This window comes from Halichoerus grypus, unplaced genomic scaffold (genome assembly GCF_964656455.1).
Source record: "Halichoerus grypus unplaced genomic scaffold, mHalGry1.hap1.1 HAP1_SCAFFOLD_115, whole genome shotgun sequence".
In the NCBI taxonomy this organism is placed as follows: Eukaryota; Metazoa; Chordata; class Mammalia; order Carnivora; family Phocidae; genus Halichoerus; species Halichoerus grypus.
In genome coordinates, this window is record NW_027555042.1 from 1 (window position 1) to 18,295 (window position 18,295).

General features: G+C 41.8%; 1 long non-coding RNA gene across 1 annotated transcript; it reads left to right on the forward strand.

Moving 5' to 3' along the window:
- Positions 1-7,162: 7,162 nt before the first annotated feature.
- LOC144380723 (uncharacterized) lies at positions 7,163-10,994 on the forward strand. Its single transcript, XR_013444931.1, has 2 exons — positions 7,163-7,400; positions 10,615-10,994. It is a non-coding gene; the product is annotated as an uncharacterized LOC144380723 (long non-coding RNA).
- The last annotated feature ends 7,301 nt before the right edge of the window (positions 10,995-18,295 follow it).

Genomic DNA, 18,295 nt, shown 5'->3' on the forward strand with positions numbered 1-18,295 from the left:
AACCACTGAAATGCACCTATTATGTTAACATGGGCTTCTGGATAAGGGAAGGTGGGAAGGGGAATAGGGTTGACACAGAAGAAAGAGAAAAAGAGAAGAAAAGGAAAAATGGGCAAATAAAAGTTTATTTCAAGAAATGCATGTATGCCATGATCACTTTTATATATTTTTTTAAAATTTTATTTCTATTTGTTTATAGGAATAAGTTAATTTTTAAGTGCTGACTTTTCAACTTTAAAGTGTAAATTTAGTATCATGAATATAAGTTCTTTAATAAAACACTTAAGTCATGAAAGGCAGTTAGAGTTGAAGGGGTAGATCCTTAGCTTGAAGATCTTCCAAGTGCAAATGATCACATTTACTAACAAAACAATCTTGATGCCTGTGCCAAGATCTCCTGCTAGGCCTAGTAGACATCCTAGCTTGACAGCATCTGGCTTTTATTTCTGGTATTTGTTATATTCATTTTAATGCTAAGGTCCTCCATATGCATTTTCATAATACAAAGGCTGATAATTCATGCCATGTATCTCTTTATGAAATAAATTGAATGAATAATTGAAATTTATTCCTTGGTTCCAAATAAAAGGTTAGCAACAAAAATAAACTTTCCGAGAGTGAATGTTCAGTGTGTGGACGTAAGTATAAATTTAGTTGAATCACTAAATTGCACTTCCATGAAATTGTACTAACATGCCCTTACTTGCCTAGCTATTCCTAGTTCTTTTCTCACCCTCACAATGTTTTGCAAGTTTCAAATCGTCGTTCAGATGAATAATATTCACAAAAGGACATATCTGCCACTGAACTTTTGGAATTTCTAGATTGCCTAGTCAGTCGACGGTTTTGTGTAAAAGACCAGGTGTGAGCGGGGAATGATGTTCATGCCCTAGAGGTCAGGCTATCAGCCCTACCCTGCCAGCCTTGAGGGAAGATACCACACAACTTACACACCTAACCCATACTACATTTATTTGTGCTATTTATAAATGTCAGTAGGGACCTAAGTCCATGCTGGAATTTGCTAAATGGCATTTGACCTCTTGATCCAAAGTGAATGACTAAAGATTTGGTATTATGTGCCAAAAGGCTAAAGATGTATGACGGAATAATATGTGAGCTATTAAGGGAACTGATTAATCACAATTGTTAATAATTACCAAACACTTATTATGCATTAGTTGCTCTTGGTGAAAAGCCCTGTGTATAAGAATGGACTTAATCCTCAAAGCCCTCCTAGGAAGTAGGAAGCATTATCCTTCTTCTTTTACAGGTGGGGAAACCGAGGCACTGGGAAATTAGGTAAATTCCCACTGATAGAATGCAGAACTAAGATGGAACAGAGTTATTTGAGATCCACATGACATCCTCTCAACCCCTATCTTATATCTGTTTAAACCCGGAGTGCCCAGAATGTGTGCTCTTCTCTTCTGTGCAGAAATTAGGCCCCTGTTTCCTTGTGCAGTGACCAGCACATGGAGAGTCTCGGTTTCTGTGGTAACAGGTCAAGAATTCAAGGATGAGACACAGATTTGAAGGTCCACGTTATGGTAGAACTGGGTTGTCATTACCTGGCTTTCATTCCTTCTTTATGTAAAGAGAGTTTGGGGTCGGGGGTGGGCACGTGGTGAAGGGGGACAAAGGATAGGATGGAAGAGGGATGTAGGGAGAGTGAGCTGTACACCGAAATTTGCTCTCAGCGCCTGGCAGCTCAGGGGCAAGAGAGAAATAAAGAAGATCCTCTGGGAACTTACATGTGTTAACAGTGAGACAGACAGACACACTGCGTCCCAGATGGAGTAGGAAAACAGAAGTCTCTGAGACACTAGGAGGACCCCTGGGAATGTGGACAGCAACTGAAGTGGCAGGTGGGGCATAACATACAGGCAGTAACATGGATCCTAGAAGGCCCACCCTCAACACCTGATAGATCTCATTTGGATCTCTTGGCTCAGAATGTATTCCAAGAATATCTTCCCATGAAACTTCCAGAGTGGCAGCAAGCAGCTAGCCTGCTAGTGGGACATGCTGGCAACAAGAACAAAGTGTTCCTCTTTTCCCTGCCCTGCCACTGTGACTCCAATCAAGAGTCAGCAGGAGAACAGAGGCAAAGCTTCCGATGAAATTTTGAGCCCGACTGTGATTGATTGATAATCCTGAATTAACCCCAAATTGCTACCTGTAATAGAGAATATTTGGAAGGTGACGAAAGAAGCAGTCCAACTCACCACAGCGACTCCAAGTAACCCTATTCACAGTATCCCTCCTACAGTTTTAATATCTCCAGCCTCGCCCTCACTTTCGTACAGTAAGGCTCCTTAAGTAGAGCTCCTATGTTCTTTTAACTCTTTGAAACAAATTGGTGAGCTCAGATAATTTCAGCTATATTTACTACCGAATTAGGAAAGAATTCAGTAAGGTCCCTTTCCAGCGCTACATTCTTGGAGTCGGAGAGATTTTTTAAAAGCGCATGCATGCGTGTTTGTATGTGTATGTGGGAGTTGGGGGGGGTAATCATAAAATCTATTGCTTTGACAACTTTCCTCCGACTATATGAATTATATGAAATATTTTTCAGCCTCAAAGCTAGGAAAAAAATACTATCTAGAAACCGATAAACTTTCTCCTAATAGTCAATAGTTTACGTGAAATATTTGACATTAAATAATAAGAGGTCCTCAATCAAGAAAAATGGGGGGGAGTGTTCTAGAACTGCTGCACACTACCTCTCTTAGAGAATGTCTGTAACATATAATTACATTCTCCAAGGTGCTGATAGTGGTTTGATTTGGATAGTTGATGGCTTAGGAAGGAGTCCACCAAACAATGCCACAGACTATAAACCACAGCTCCTAAAAACATCAGTTGTACTAAGGAGAACTAATAAACTGTTTTGCTCAATGATCCATCCCGTTTCATGCCAACTCGTTGATCTTTGTAATCAAATACCATTCAGGTTAGTCTGGCCTCAGCTGGAAGCTTAGGAGTAAATTAATATGTCATGGACTGAGTTCTTAACAGTGATGGACTTACGAATACAGACTTCAGCTAGTATCTATTTTCTAAACAGTTTAGAGAGTGATGATGAAATATATAGCAGCTTCCCCCAAAGGGAGGTGTTCTGATAATTCTGGAAACTATGTTAAGAACAACATGGAAGGGGATGAAGATGAAACTATTGGGGATTGGTGGGAAAAATATATACCCCCTAACAATTTAAAGGTTGATGCTTATAGGGTGCAGAAGGGTCTGTTATAGATACTGTGTAGGGAGATTTTTAAAAATAAAGAGTAGACCAGAAACATGTATGCAAGTGAAAAGCACTATATCTAGGAAACTGTGCAGGGAGTGGGGAGAAGGTCGTTATGGACATAGTCCGTTTCAAACCTTTTCCACTATGGACATTGGGTTCAAGAAGGTCAAGCATATAATAGTTCGTCCGTTTCTATTTCCCTTAAAACAAAAAGTCAAGCAGGATCTCAAATCATCTACAATGTCATCTATGTGGTTTATTGGTGTTATTGGAACAACATAAACTGGAACATTGCACGTAGGAGGGATATATTATCAACAACGTATCCATAACACCTAGGACTGCCTAAAACCATGAATGCATATTTCCCATTGTCTTTTCTCTTGTCTTGAAACTTCCTTGTTAGAAGTTCACTGAGACTGAGTGCATGCTTTTTCTGAGGCAAGAGGTTATTAAAATGTGCAAAGTAAAAAGATAAGCACTAATCACTCCAACTAAGAAGAAGATGGGGAGCATCCTGAGAACAATTGGAAATGAGTTTGAAAAAGGAAAATATATCATGGTAGATGCCTTTTCCCCCCAGATAACACCTATTTATTTAATTATTTATTTTCAAATATTTTATTTATTTATTTGTCAAAGAGAGAGAGAGCACCAGCAGGGAGAGTGGCAGGCAGAGGAAGAAGTAGGGAGAGGGAGAAGCAGGCTCTCGACTGAACAAGGAGCCTGATGCGGGACTAGATCCCAGGGTCCTGGGATCACCACCGAGCTGGTGGCTTAACTGATTGAGCCACCCAGGTGCTCCAAATTACACCTCTTGATTCAATCCAGTGCTTGGTAGAATGACGGACAATTTTGAACAACTGCAGTGAAGCCTCTGTCTTTAAAAAAAAAAACCCTGTGTCATGTAGCTTGTCTTTAATGTGGAACAGGGCAAAATCGCTTCCTAGTCTAATTGCCCAATTACAATTTAGTGTAAAGCCCCAAATCTGACAAAGATCACCATTTTGCAGTATCATAGGTTTTGTTAACAGATGAGAAAAATGTCTTTCTCTGGAAAGGGAGGAGTGGTTTATTCTCATTTCGTAACATATATTTCCTCATAGAATTTAAGGACTATACTCAACTTATGTATTAAATTCAGTTGGTAAAAATTCATTGATAGTCCATTACTATTGGTGAACTGCAGTGTAGGGACTTCAGGAAATCCTCCCAAACCCCTGCTTGCTGGATACTTCTCTCCCCTCCCTCTTTTCAACTTCATCAAAAGTGATTCATTATAAGCAGACATATTTCTCTTCCAGCTAATCCCAAATGGTTGGAGTAAAGAGCTTGACACCAATTTTAAGCTTTTCTTTTTTTCCTCCCCTAGTCATTTATTGTGGAAGAAAAATAGCCCTAAAAAGATGGATTTTTTACTGCATCCTCAATAAATCCTACATGTATTTCTCTTATTCTCTGTCCACTGCAAACATGCCTCTATCAAGATTAATACTAAATTCAGCCCAAGGCTGAGCACTGGATTTGAGCAATGACAAATTCGTCACATTTCCCCACAGATCTTTTACTTTTTCTGCTAAGTTGTGAATTTCAGGCTTGCCCTCAAAATAGACACAGTGGAAAAGCATTCCTATCACTGACTGTAAGTCATTATTTTTGAACCCTGACACATTGATACATCTCAGCTTTTTGATGTGTTATTTGATGTTTCATCCAGCTACTTTTTGAACTTTCTACAAATTTAGATCATTCATAGTTGAAGTCCAATCTTGTGTCTTGAGAGGAGAATAGAGAAGGATATAAGTGTTTTAGGTCAGTTGTCCCCAGATTTTGCATTGTTATCAGTAAAATATATTTTTTAAAAATTAGAAGATGAAAATGAGATGCAAACTCAAATGTGTCAAGTACAGACGTGCACTCACATAAAAAAAAAAAAAAAATCTCTGCCAGCTACTGTTTCTTCAATTTCAGGATAAAAATCTCAGGATGAAAAACAGTTTTTTAAAATGAATAGTTTGCTTTATGTGAATTTTCTTATTTTGTTGGAGATTTATCATGTATGTACCACTGTCTGCAGCTTTGCTTTTGGGACAATGGCATCAGGCAAAAAAAAAAAAAAAGAAAAAGAAACTTCTGTCCACACAGTTCTAAAATGGGGATCAGCTGACCCGGCCTGTGGTCTCAGCAATTTTTTTAATAAATAAATAACAATTCTATGGGATTGTCATTTGGGTCAGGAGAATCATTTTCCTTTCAGAAGCTCATGAGTTCATTTATATTGAAAGATCATCATAGAGATCAAATGAGACTGTGAGGCATGTAACTGATTAAAGGGACAGACTTACTAATAAGTATATACCGCTTGACTACGAGCCAGAAATTGGAGATGAAAACGGTTTTCAACTAAATTCTGATCATTGCCATCCAGGGTGCATAGAATTATTCTGGACATTTTAATTTATACATATTTTACTAAGTTAATCATGAACCCAAAACACTGAATCACAGAGAAGCCCATTATAAGAAACGTTCTGCCTCATTCCAGGTACAAAAATCACATTCACCTTTTGGGATTCACACTTTGCTTTTGAAAAGATAATTTTCTTCATTCTTAGAATCCTCACTATGACCTTGATTTTTTTTAAGATTTTATTTATTTGAAAGGGAGAGCATGAGCAGCGGCGAGGAGCAGAGGTAGAGGGAGAGGGAGAAGCAGACTCCTCACTTAGTAGGGAGCCCCAATGTGGGGCTCGATGCCAGGACCCTGAGATCATGACATGAGTTGAAAGCAGATGCTTAACCGACTTAGCCACCCAAGCACCGCATGACCTTGATTTAGAAGGCTATTTTTAGGTGCCGAAGATTTCTTGGAGACTCTCTGTACTATTCTGTACTTGGACTATTTGAGTGAGGCCAAAGGCTGCCCTAAGAAAGTAACCATAACGTGTTGATCACATTTTATTCAAATTAAATGAATTCTGTAAACAGGTCCTAAACGTGAATCAGTGTGGGGGACACCTTCCCTCGTTTTTCATTCTATCTGTTCTGTTTGGAGAGAACAGCTTCCCTTGTTCTATGCCCTTTTATTTGAGAAATTGTCTCAAATTCTTCTCCACTCAGGGATTTGAGTTTTCTTTTTGGGTTTCATTACCTGTGTCTCCGTCACGCCTCAGCATAAAGCCATGTGTGGTCCACTGAGTGGTCAGGCTAGCCCTGGGACACTCTCCCTGATTGTGCTAGTCTAGAAAGACTACAACCCCTCAGGTGCATAACTGGGCATCTACGAAGTCAGAATTTAATCTCCGAGTTTTTTAGAACTAATTTTAATTAATTAGTTAGAATGCATGGGCCTCGTTGGACCTTCTAAACAATGACCAGATATTGTACATGTTAATTTATGGTGGGGATGGAGAGGGATACCTCGAGTGACTCCAGATACTGGAAGGTTATGCAAGTGCATTAAGTGGTGGAAATGCCATGTAATACCATTGGAGGATGGGGGGGTCAGGGCGTATGCATGCCCGTTCCATTTCTAAATGGAATGTTTTAAATATTCCAACTGCTAATTTTTGATCCTGGTTAATTGTGATCTACCCCCCATACACACAGAGAGTCCCTAAATCCCCCCTTTTCCCATTGCACTTAACATTTTGTAATACACTCTATGGTGTCTCTATTTTAGCTGTTTCTTTCTTGAGTCTCCCCTCACCCCTTAGCCATATAATTAAACTACATGAGGGAAGGGATTTTTGCTTGTTTTATTCACTTCTGAATCCCCATTGCCTATGTAAGTGCCAGACATGCAGCATGCATTCAAATATTTACGAATGGAGAGCTTAATTCTCTCCCCCATCACTATACAGATAATCAGCTTTTAACGTGAGATTTCATGTTTGTGTTTTCAGCTTGCAGGGCACTTAGGATCTCATTGGAAAATGTTCAGGTGAGGATCAAGACAGATATGGCCCATATCTGGAAGAGGATTTCCATCTAGCAATGCTGTGATGCAAACAATCATTGTGTTCTTCCCAACTGAGATCTGTTCTCTTCACTGCATGTCAGGCAGACCATATGAACACCAATTAGAGTTTGCAATAGAAAGGAACACTTTTGGCATTCCTGAGCTCAGGCAACTTCAGTATTCCATGTAAGTATACTATATTGCTGTATAACATATTTTAAATTAAGATATTTGGCATTCTCGATGTAACCCACGGCGACCATAGTGGCCAATTCCCCAAAATGCTTGAGACTCACAAGGGTGTCCTATTGACAAAAGACGGAAAACAGATGGAAAAACAGACTTGCAGAAACGGTAAAGTATTTCTCACTAATAGACTCGGTAAGTAGCCTTTGCTGGCTCAGGCACCAGCATCTAGAATATAATGATAAGTCGGCTCCACACACAGCAGGTCCCACAAACTAGGGGTCTTTGGATTCACCTGTACACATATATGTTAATTTGGCCAAAAAAATGTTGGCCTCATTACACTCACGTCGACATGTCAAAAAGCTACTGAATTCAAGTCAAAATCTGGGTTACTGGCAGCTCTTGGACAATTAGGAGGCCTGGCAATATTGGGCAGGCATTCCCACAATTCCATTAGTGATAAATCTTGTGCAATTCATCCTGGCCGCGCCACTACTGAATCTTTTTTTTTTTTTTTTTCCATTTTGTTCTCACAACGATATCGCCTGCTGCCTGGTCTATATTTTTAGAGTGTGATGTTGACTCTATTCTTAATTTCTGCTGAAGTTCCAATTACATGCTTATTAAATTACTTCGGTAGAGCGTGCAACTCTTGATCTCAGGGTTGTGAGTTCGAGCCCCACGCTGGGTGTAGAGATCACTTCAAAATAAAATCTTTAAAAAAAAAATGAACACATATTTAAGGGGTGCCTGGGTGGCTCAGACGGTTAAGCATCTGCCTTCGGCTCAGGTCATGATCCCAGGGTCCTGGGATCGAGCCCCCCGCGTGGGGCTCCTTGCTCAGTTGGGAGCGTGCTTCTCCTTCTCCCTCTGCCCCGCTCCCCTGTTTGTGCGCGTGCTCTCTCTCTCTCAAATAAATAAATCTTTTTTTTTTTTAAAGAGTAAATCAGGATGTGGTAAGGACAGAATGGTTGAACAAACTATTAATTTACAGCAGCAGGATCCAGGCACCAATTCTACGGACCGGACGGTAGGGTCCCAGAGCCATGTACCTCCTTCACTGAGAAGTTGCCACCACCCCTCCGTGGGAAGGAGGGTTATCTCAGCTTGGAATCTGTCGCTCTCCTTCTTTCACTGTTTTGCTCTGATGATTCCTAACTTGGGCCCCACATATTCCACGTCCCGTACCGCCGTCTTTGGAGTGCTCCTGCACTTAATCGGGACTGTTGACACTAAACTGTGGCAGAAAGAGAGGGGTCTCTACAAATGCAACAGAAGTTGTATATATTGGTACAGAGATCGCTGCACTCCATTTCCACAGCTCTCGCTGTCTGCGCTGAACTGCCCCTCCTGCAGGAGCTTCTGTCTTCTAGAGTAAAACTTGCAGGATGTGTGATGCAGGTACTTGTCACTCTGGAAAAGCATCTTTTTGCTTTGTGTTCTCCTGGATCTCTTTCTGTGCCAATCTGTGCTGCACCAAGTCATGGAAAAAGCAGTTTCCGGGCTGATGGCAACCCCCCCCCGAAATACAAAAATCAAAGATTTTGATAATTTTTATCTCACAAGTAAATTTTTGTCTCCTTCATCCAGATCCCAGAAGAATTTTTGTGTTTTGTTTTTTTGTTTTTTGTTTTTGTTTCAGATCCCATAAGGCTTGGCTGTTCACCCGTATCGGTCTGCTGTGTGTAGGCTGCGCTTAGTGATCCTAAAGAACATAGTGCCATGAGCCCGTTTTTCTATGATCCACGTGGATGTATGAACACGGGCATCCCCAATGCGGTGGTGTGACCCACACATGCCTCGTCTTTCAGAGACCTTCTGAACTCACAAGGGAAATAGATGATTGCTGGGTGGGATGGAACCAGTATGAGCAAAAGGAGAAACAAGCAGTTTATTTTATTTTTTTTTAAAGATTTTATTTATTTGACAGAGAGAGACACAGCGAGAGAGGGAACACCAGGAGGGGGAGAGGGAGAGGGAGAAGCAGGCTTCCCGCCGAGCAGGGAGTCCGATGCGGGGCTCAATCCCAGGACCCTGGGATCATGACCTGAGCCAAAGGCAGACGCTTAACGACTGAGTCACCCAGGCACCCCAAAACAAGCAGTTTAAAGTTTGGTATTGAGACCTAGAAAACCCAGACTAAAGGTAAGCCAAGGTTTGTCATCACAAGAAGGGGAGAACTACACAGGCAGGAAACAGAACTCAAATGAATTTCAAAGGAGAGAAAGTCACCACTTAACCCAGGCAGATTTTTGACCCAGAGCCTTGCTGTGTAAATGGAATTCTATTTCCCAGGGACCTCTGAAGCCAGGACTGCTCAGAACATTCACTTGCTTTTGCAATTGGAACATTAGAAGTTTACATCAAGATGGCAGGGACTCTTGTACCTTTCTGTAAATTCCTAAGACCCAGGGGATTCATAGGACAGCTAGAGCATATATGAAAACGCACTGAGCCTTTCCTTTTTCCTTCAGCTTAATACTTGTGAGCCCAAACAATCCAGATTTCAAAAACATATTCAAAATTACTATTTCCTTTAGAACATATTCAGGACATAGGCTGAGGTCTTAGGAAATACAGAAATGAGTAAGCTGTCACTCGACATGTAAAAGATGTATCTTTAGTGTAAAGCTTTTATTGTTGGTTTGGGAGGAATGGGAAGATATGATAGAAATAAAATGGAATTGGACTCTGAGTAGTCAAAGTCACTAACACTTTGGGTGCCAAGGGAGGGGGGTAAGAGCACGGTGCAGTCCTTACAAATAATTTAATATTTGCCCTGGCCATTGGGGCATAACCCATTGCTTTTTAAGAGGACCACAGGGTTCCTTATCTCTCTGTCTTTGTACTTTGGTGGATCCCCATAAACAAATGTGTATTTATCTTGCAAGCCTCAGCACAAACTCAACCCCAAACCCCTCCTGACTTCTGACTGCTCACTACTGGGTTGAGCACACGTTTTCCCCGGTGCTTAACACTCCTTCCCTGTTCGTCTCCCACCACATGTGCAAGGACAATGGCTACGTCCACTCTCCCTTGGCTGACAGGGTTTAGTACCTGAAACACATGTTCAGTAGTGGTCTGTCCCATTAACGCATGACCCGGTGGCCTTCAATCAGAGAGGACTGGCTTCAGTCTAGGCCTCAGCACTTACAAGTGTGTGACAGCGAATTTTCTCCAACTTATTAAACCTCTGTTTCCTCTCACACAGAAAGAGAACACAGGATCCTTTGTGAGGACAAAATGGAATGACTTGGGCAAAGCACTCAGCCCAATTCATCAAAGTAGAGAAAAAATACAACAAACTTTCTTGGATCTATCAACTAGCTTGGTTGAATTTAGATTATTTTCAAGATCTGTTTTAAAAATCTGTGGTTCCCAAACTGTGTGCCACAGGGAACTCATAGGAATGCCATCGTATGTTTTTAGTTTTCAAGGGACACATGGGGACATTGGACACCTCACAACCATTACTATCAAAATTTTTGGACTCTACTTAATAAAGGGAACCTTTAGACATTTCTTTCAGCTTGGGTAGCATCACAAAAGAATGGAGATAATAAAGGTGCTATGAACCAAGAAAATTGGGAATCTCTGCTTTAGAAATTTTTTTTTTAAATAAAACATTACAATTGTAGCTATAGCCTCTGTGGGTTTGTACCTCTCTCTTCCCATTTAAAGGAACTACAAATCTGAAATTTGAAAATTGACACTTTCTTTTTTTAAAAAGATTTTATTTATCCATTTGAGAGAGAGAGAGAGAGTGCGAGCACACACAAGCGGGGGGAGAGGCAAAGGGAGAGAGAGAAGCAGACTCGCCGCTGAGCAGGGAGCCCAACACAGGGCTCCATTGATCCCAGGATCCTGAGATCATTATTTGAACTGAAGGCAGAATCTTAACTGACTGAGCCACGATAACTGACACTTTTATTAATATTTTTATGTTTTCATTGTACATTTTCTTCCATGTGCATAAATCATATTATTTTTGTATGTTTGGCGCTTGACATAAATAGTGTCAGGTACATTATCTTTCCTGAACTTGCTTTTTTTCTACCATGCACTGATACACACTCTCTTAATTGGTATTACTTTATAATAAATATGAATATCTGGTAGGGTGAGTCTCTCTACCTTGTTCTAATTCAGAATTATGTGGGGTTTTTTTTGTTTGTTTGTTTTCAGGGGTTCTTTTTTGCCTTATGCTTCCCATATACATTGTAGAATGAGCATTTTGAGTTCTACCAAAAACCGATTGGGTTTTGATTAGAATTGCATGAAATTTATATACTAATTTGAAAATAATTGGCATCTTTATGAAAGCATGTCTTCCAATCCAAGAGCTTGCTTAATCCTTTACTCTGCATCATTCAATAAAATCTGTTTTTCCTCCATAGAAACTAGCTCATCATTTTTTAGAGCTGTTTCTACCTTTTCCTACTGCACTGGACTCATCTTTGCCTTGTTCCTGACTTGCAAAATAATGGCTCTACATTTCACTATTAAATATAAAGTAGTTTGTAGTGTTGAATGAGATAATATTTATAAGTTAAGGTTTAGCTTTCTATGCTTTGTGTGTGCATATGTGTATATGCAAATCTTAGATGGATACTGGATTTTAATAAATTCTTGTTTTATGTCCATTTGGGTACTTTAGAAACTTCTTATCCTTTAAATTAGTTTGTGTGATGAATTGCATTTATCGTTTTTTCTCGTCTTAAATCATCCAGGAAGTCTCATGATAAATCAACCTTGTTCATAATGGTTTTAAAAATAATCAAGTGGTAACTTCTGTTTGCTAATATTTATTCAGGATTTTTGAGTTTACTTTCATGAGAGAGATTGCATAATACATTTTGTGCTCTTCTTTTTCAGTCTGGTGTCAAAGTCATTATTAACTTCAGAAAGGGAGTTAAGGAGGCTCACTTCATTTCTTCTACTTTCTGAAATATGATGTATAAATGCGGATAATGTATTTCTTCATTTTTGCAAAAATTAGCTCCTAAGATATCTGACCCGAGTCAATTCAGGAAATAGACTGTCATTTACTGATTCTAAAAAAATATTGTAATGGTTAAACATCAATTCTGGTTTCTGGTTCTTCTTGAAATACAATTTCTGTTAAGTTACTTGTGCAATTAGAAAATTAGATAAATATAATCAGAACTAAATAATTTCTAGAAAATGATCCATATATCTCTGTTTTTAATTAGTTGGTGTAAATTCATTCATGATTTCCTCTTACCATTATCTACACTGTATCTCTAATCGTGACCCTTTTAGTTCCTAATATTTATTAATGCCTTTTCTTTCTTTTCTTGCTCAACCACATCAGAATTTTCCATTTTATTAATTAAAGCAAAGGAAGCATTTTCCTTTTTTTTGAGTGATTTTCTTTGTGTTCTATTTTATTAACTTGTGCTTATGTATTTTTTCTTCCTTCTGACCTCTTCGGGTACCGTATCCTTATTAAGAATTTTCTTGGAGATGGACACTTAGTTCATTTAACCTTCTTTCCCAATATAAAGATTTAAGGCTCTAGCTTTAGGGACATTCCCACAACTTTTCCCAGGATCCTGAGATCATGACCCGAGCCAAAACCAAGAGTCAGAGGGTTAACCAACTGAACCACCCAGGAGCCCCCCCGCCCCGCCCACAAATTTTGATATGAGGTATTCTTACTATTGTCCAATTCTCAAGAATTGCTTAATTTCCATGATGGATTCTTTGGCCCATGAGTTATTTAGATGTGTTTCATGTTCCCATGTGAATGGGTTCTTCTGTTATTATGCTCCCATTCTCTAACTTAATTGTTATCAGACCTCTGGGTCTGTATAATATTAAAGCTAAATTAACTGCTACAATGTGCTTTCTGGCCTAATACATGTGCTTAAAAGAAATGCTGCCTCTTCACATCTTAGGTTATTTTTTCTCAAATGGTTTGTGCATTCTCGTCTTGTTGGTTTTAAGATCTCCTTATACAGTTTAGATGATAAGACTCTGTGCTATCTGGGTTGCAAACATATTTTTTAAAATTTATAATTTTCTATTGACTTTACTGAAGTCATCTTTTACCATGCTATTTATAGAGTGAAATTTGCTTATCTTTTTTTTAATGCTTTGTAGGATTCCACATTGCCTGAGGACCCCACCACTTTAAATGCATATAGACTCCTATCTGTTCTTGTAGGATTTTTATACATTTCTTTCAGAGAAAGATCCAGGGCTGAGGAATAAATTCATGTAAGTTTATTTATTAAAAGACCTTTTATGAAAAATGCAAACATAAACACAAAATTTGATACAAAAGTGAGTATTTGTCCAAAGTGTGAAAAGAAATCACAACAGAAAAAAAAATTTAATATGTTGACAAATATCTCAACTATGCCCCTAATCCAGAAAGATGGCATAATATTTTTTATGAAATGACCGCTTAATATATGTCTGTAGTAGTGTTTTTATTTTCCTACATTTTTTGGCTTCATATTCTTTGATCACCTCACTATATAATTGCAATTGTATATTTTCCATAGAGGAAATAACAAGAAAAGTTAGCCTTTCCTTTAGTAGACTTGATCAAAAATTGTTTTGTTCTTGATAATTGGGATGTATCACACATATGAATTCAGACACCAACACATTCATTATAAAACCTTTCAAATAGGAAATCTGAAAAACAACACTTCACTCAATTCCCAAAAAGAAAAAATCCATGATGCCTTTGTATTGGTATAACACTGCATTCTGGAGTTGATTCTTGAGAGGGGAGAACTTCCATTTTGACTAAATACCAATGAGAATTCCATCTTCTATCATCAATTGTATATATTTGATCATTGGAAGGCTTTCCACACATTGATTTCTGGCCCTGTACTCTCCAAACCTTGTTCTCCCCCACTACACCTGTTCTCCAGGTGCCGGGCGCAGTAGGGCATGGTCATAATGTGGCGTGAGCTGAGGTTCTGTGTCTTGGTGAGAGAATGCTGAGTGGGGCGCTGTGATGGGTCAGAGAATGCTGAGTGGGTCAGTGCTAGCACCCTGGACGCTGATCTACACTGCAACACTTATCCATAACTTAACGCAAAATGATCGCCAACCACAGGCATCTACCCCACCAGGCCAAAACTAAATGCATCCCTTATTCAATCTCCCCTCTGCCAGATCCCATAGGCTCTGTATTTTTTCCAGTGCCATCTGATGACAGAGATGTAGGAAGGGAAGAATGGAAAGTGGGATAACTGACTCATCCCAGTTTGCCCTGGAGTTGGCCGATATTAGCACTGAAAGTCCCATGTCCCGGGATCTCTCAGTCCTGGGCCCACAAGGAAAACCTATTGCTCTAGGGGAGAAGAGACAGCGGTCTTAGCTGTTGGTGCTTAAAATAATTTTGTTTTGGGGCACCTGGGTGGCTCAGTCCTTTGGGCATCTGCCTTCGTTCAGGTCATGATCCCAGGGTCCTGGGATTGAGGCCCACCTCCGGCTCTCTGCTCAGTGGGGAGTCTGCTTCTCCCTCTCCTTCTGCCTGCTACTCTTTCTCTGTCTCTGTCAGATAAGTAAATGAAATCTTAAAAATAAATAAGTTAAATAAAGTAACTTTGTTTTCCAAATTTTTGAGAACTTTGAGCCCATGGACACGGGCCTCTGCACTTCCTGGGGCATCAGAAGTGACCCAGGCCAGTGAGAGGCTTTAGTTCAAGTCAGGGGCTAGAGATGAAGTTCTGGTAGCTTTCCAGTAAATTTGCTGAGTAGATCATTTAAGTCCTGAATCTATCTTTAATTTAAGTCTTTATCTGAAATTCATTGTTTACTTGCGTTCTTGACGTTTTCCCTAGTCTTCCTCCCTCTGGCCATAGTGCTCCTTAAGTGCTTTGTTATGTTTCTATGCCAACGTTCTGTGACTCAGGTACCACTTTTGGAGTCCCCATTTGTCAAAGAGGGGATGACGCAGTCTCCCGCTGGGGCTAGGAGAGTAGAAGCGGAGCGGTGTCCACCTCCCGCTGGGGCTCCCGGAGTGAGCTATGCCTCTGCTCCTGGAAGTCCCAGGCTTTGAAGCACAGAGCCACTGCCCCACTCAACACGGCCGGGCATCTCCATATCGGGGAGCCGCGTGCATCTCCATATCAGGGAGCACCGGGCATCTCCGTATCTGGGAGCATCGAACATCTCCGTATCTGGGAGCACCAGGCATCTCCATATCTGGGAGCAGCAGACATCTCCGTATCTGGGAGCACCGAACATCTCCATATCTGGGAGCACCGGGCATCTCCATATTGGGGATGACCGAGCATCTCCATATCGGGGAGTACCGGGCATCTCCGTATCTGGGAGCACTAAGCATCTCAGTATCTGGGAGCATCGAGCATCTCCATATCTGTGAGCACCAGGCATGTCCATATCTGGAAGCATTGAGCATCTCCATATCTGGGAGCACCGGGCATCTCCTTATCTGGGAGCACTGGGCATCTCCATATCGGGGAGCACCGGGCATCTCCATATCTGGGAGCACTAAGCATCTCAGTATCTGGGAGCATCGAGCATTTCCATATCTGGGAGCAGCAGGCATCTCCATACCGGGAGCACCGGGCATCTCCGTATCTGGGAGCACCAAGCATCTCCGTGTCTGGGAGCATTGAGCATCTCCATATCTGGGAGCACCAGGCATCTCCATATCTGGGAGCACCAGGCATCTCCATTTGGGGAGCACCGGGCATCTCCATATCGGGGAGCACCGGGCATCTCCGTACCTGGGAGCACCAGGCATCTCTGTACCTGGGAGCACCGGGCATCTCTGTACCTGGGAGCATCGGGCATCTCCGTATCTGGGAGCACCGGGCATCTCCGTATCTGGGAACACCGAGCATCTCCGTATCTGGGAACACCGAGCATCTCCATATCTGGGAGCACTGGGCATCTCCATATCGGAGAGCACGGGGCATCTCTGTATCTGGGAGCATCGAGCATCTCCATATCTGGGAGCACCAGGCATCTCCATATCAGGGAGCACCGGGCATCTCCATATCTCGGAGCACCGGGCATCTCCGTATCTGGGATCATCAGGCATCTCCATATCCGGGAGCATCAGGCATCTCCCTATCAGGGAGCACCAGGCATGTCCATATCTGCGAGCACCGGGCATCTCCGTATCTGGGAGCATTGAGCATCTCCGTATCTGGGAGCATTGAGCATCTCCGTATCTGGGAGCATTGAGCATCTCCATATCTGGGAGCACCGGGCATCTCTGTATCTGGGAGCATCGGGCATCTCCGTATCCGGGAGCATCAGGCATCTCCATATCCAGGAGCACAGCCCCTCCGGTCCCCCACCCATGCTGCGCAAGCGGCCCCAGATCTCAGCACATCTTATTCCAAAGATCTGCCACTCTGCTCATCTTTACTACAGAAATCTCTGAGGCTATTTTCCAGGATCTTACAGAGTCCGTGAAAAAAGAAGGCTCAGAGCAATTTGGTTTGGGTCTGATTTTCTGCTGTAAGTCTGGTAAAAAGCCTCAGCTGTGCCTAACTGTGGCCTTTTGCCCTGGGCGCGTGTGTGTATGTGTGTCCACAGACTTCTGTACGTACGTGTGTACATATACAGTTGTCCCTTGAATAACACAGGATTTAGGGGTGCTGACACCTGCACAAAATCCCCGTACAGGGGCGCCTTGGGGGGAAGGGTAGAGTTGGTCGAGCAATGGGCTCTTGGTTTGGCTCAGGTCATGAGCTCATGGTCCTGGGGGTGGTTTCTACTTGGGGTCGGCAATGTGGTGAGGCGGGGCGCTCTCCAGGAAAAAACAAAACAAAACCCACAGGTGGATGTCACATCAACCTGGATTCAAACTTTATCACATCCCTGCAAGATTCTTAATCCATCAGGGACCCCAAGGTATCAACTGAGCTTACAAGCTATGTAGGAGAGCGGTGAAGATAAAACTGAACAATGGCTAGGAATAGGGACAGAGGGACAGCGGGAGGGGGACCCAGGCAGGAGGAGTATTTCAAGATTCCCATCTAGGGGTTCCTGGGTGGTTCAGTCAGTTAAGTGTTTGGCTCTTGGTTTCAGCTCATGACCCTGGAATCAAGCCCCATGTCAGGCTCTGAGCTCAGCAGGGAGTCTGCTTGAGGTTCTCTCCCTCTGCCTCTCTCCCTGCTTGTTCTCTCTTGCACTCTCTCGCTCTGTCTCTCTAAAACAAACAAATCAACCTTTAAAAAAAATCTCCATTTCTCCCCCTTCAGCTCCTCCTCCCAACGCAACCCCCAGAAATGCAATGGTTTTACCAAGAAGAGAGAGTACAGGGCGGGCACCATGAAAAGCTTTGATTTCTTCCCCTTTTCTTGCTGCTTCCCTCTCCTTGGGACTTGTGCTAAGAACTTGGACTGTACAATTTCATATCATTTAAGAAAGAAGGGATATTAGGGGGCTGAAGGGGCAGCCGCTTGGCAAACATGAAAGCCTGCTCCAAGACATCTTTATAAGCTCTCTGCCCATCGGGGTGCTCCTCAGAGCTGCCTCCCTGCAGAGCTAACTGAGGCTTCAAGACCCAGCTGCTTACGCCCTGCCCTTCAACACGGGGCTTTCTTTTATCCTGTGATTGCTAGGGAGAGCTACAAACGGAATCCAGCGGGCAGCGATAGATAGCATTACCTGTTTTCCTTGTCATTTTTCGGTTTCATTTAGGTTCGACTGCCTTAAGCACTGGAAAAGCTTTACTTAGAAGGCTGGGCTCTGCACTTCCAGGTTCATCAAAATAAAGCAGAAGCCGAGCTGCCTAGTTTTAAGGGCACAAAGGAAAACACAGTTTGGTGATGGGAGGTTTTGAATTACAGTGGGCAAAGATAGTGGCTTCTGCTTAAGACTTAATTACTGAGTGCTTTCATAGGCTAGGTGGGAGCCAT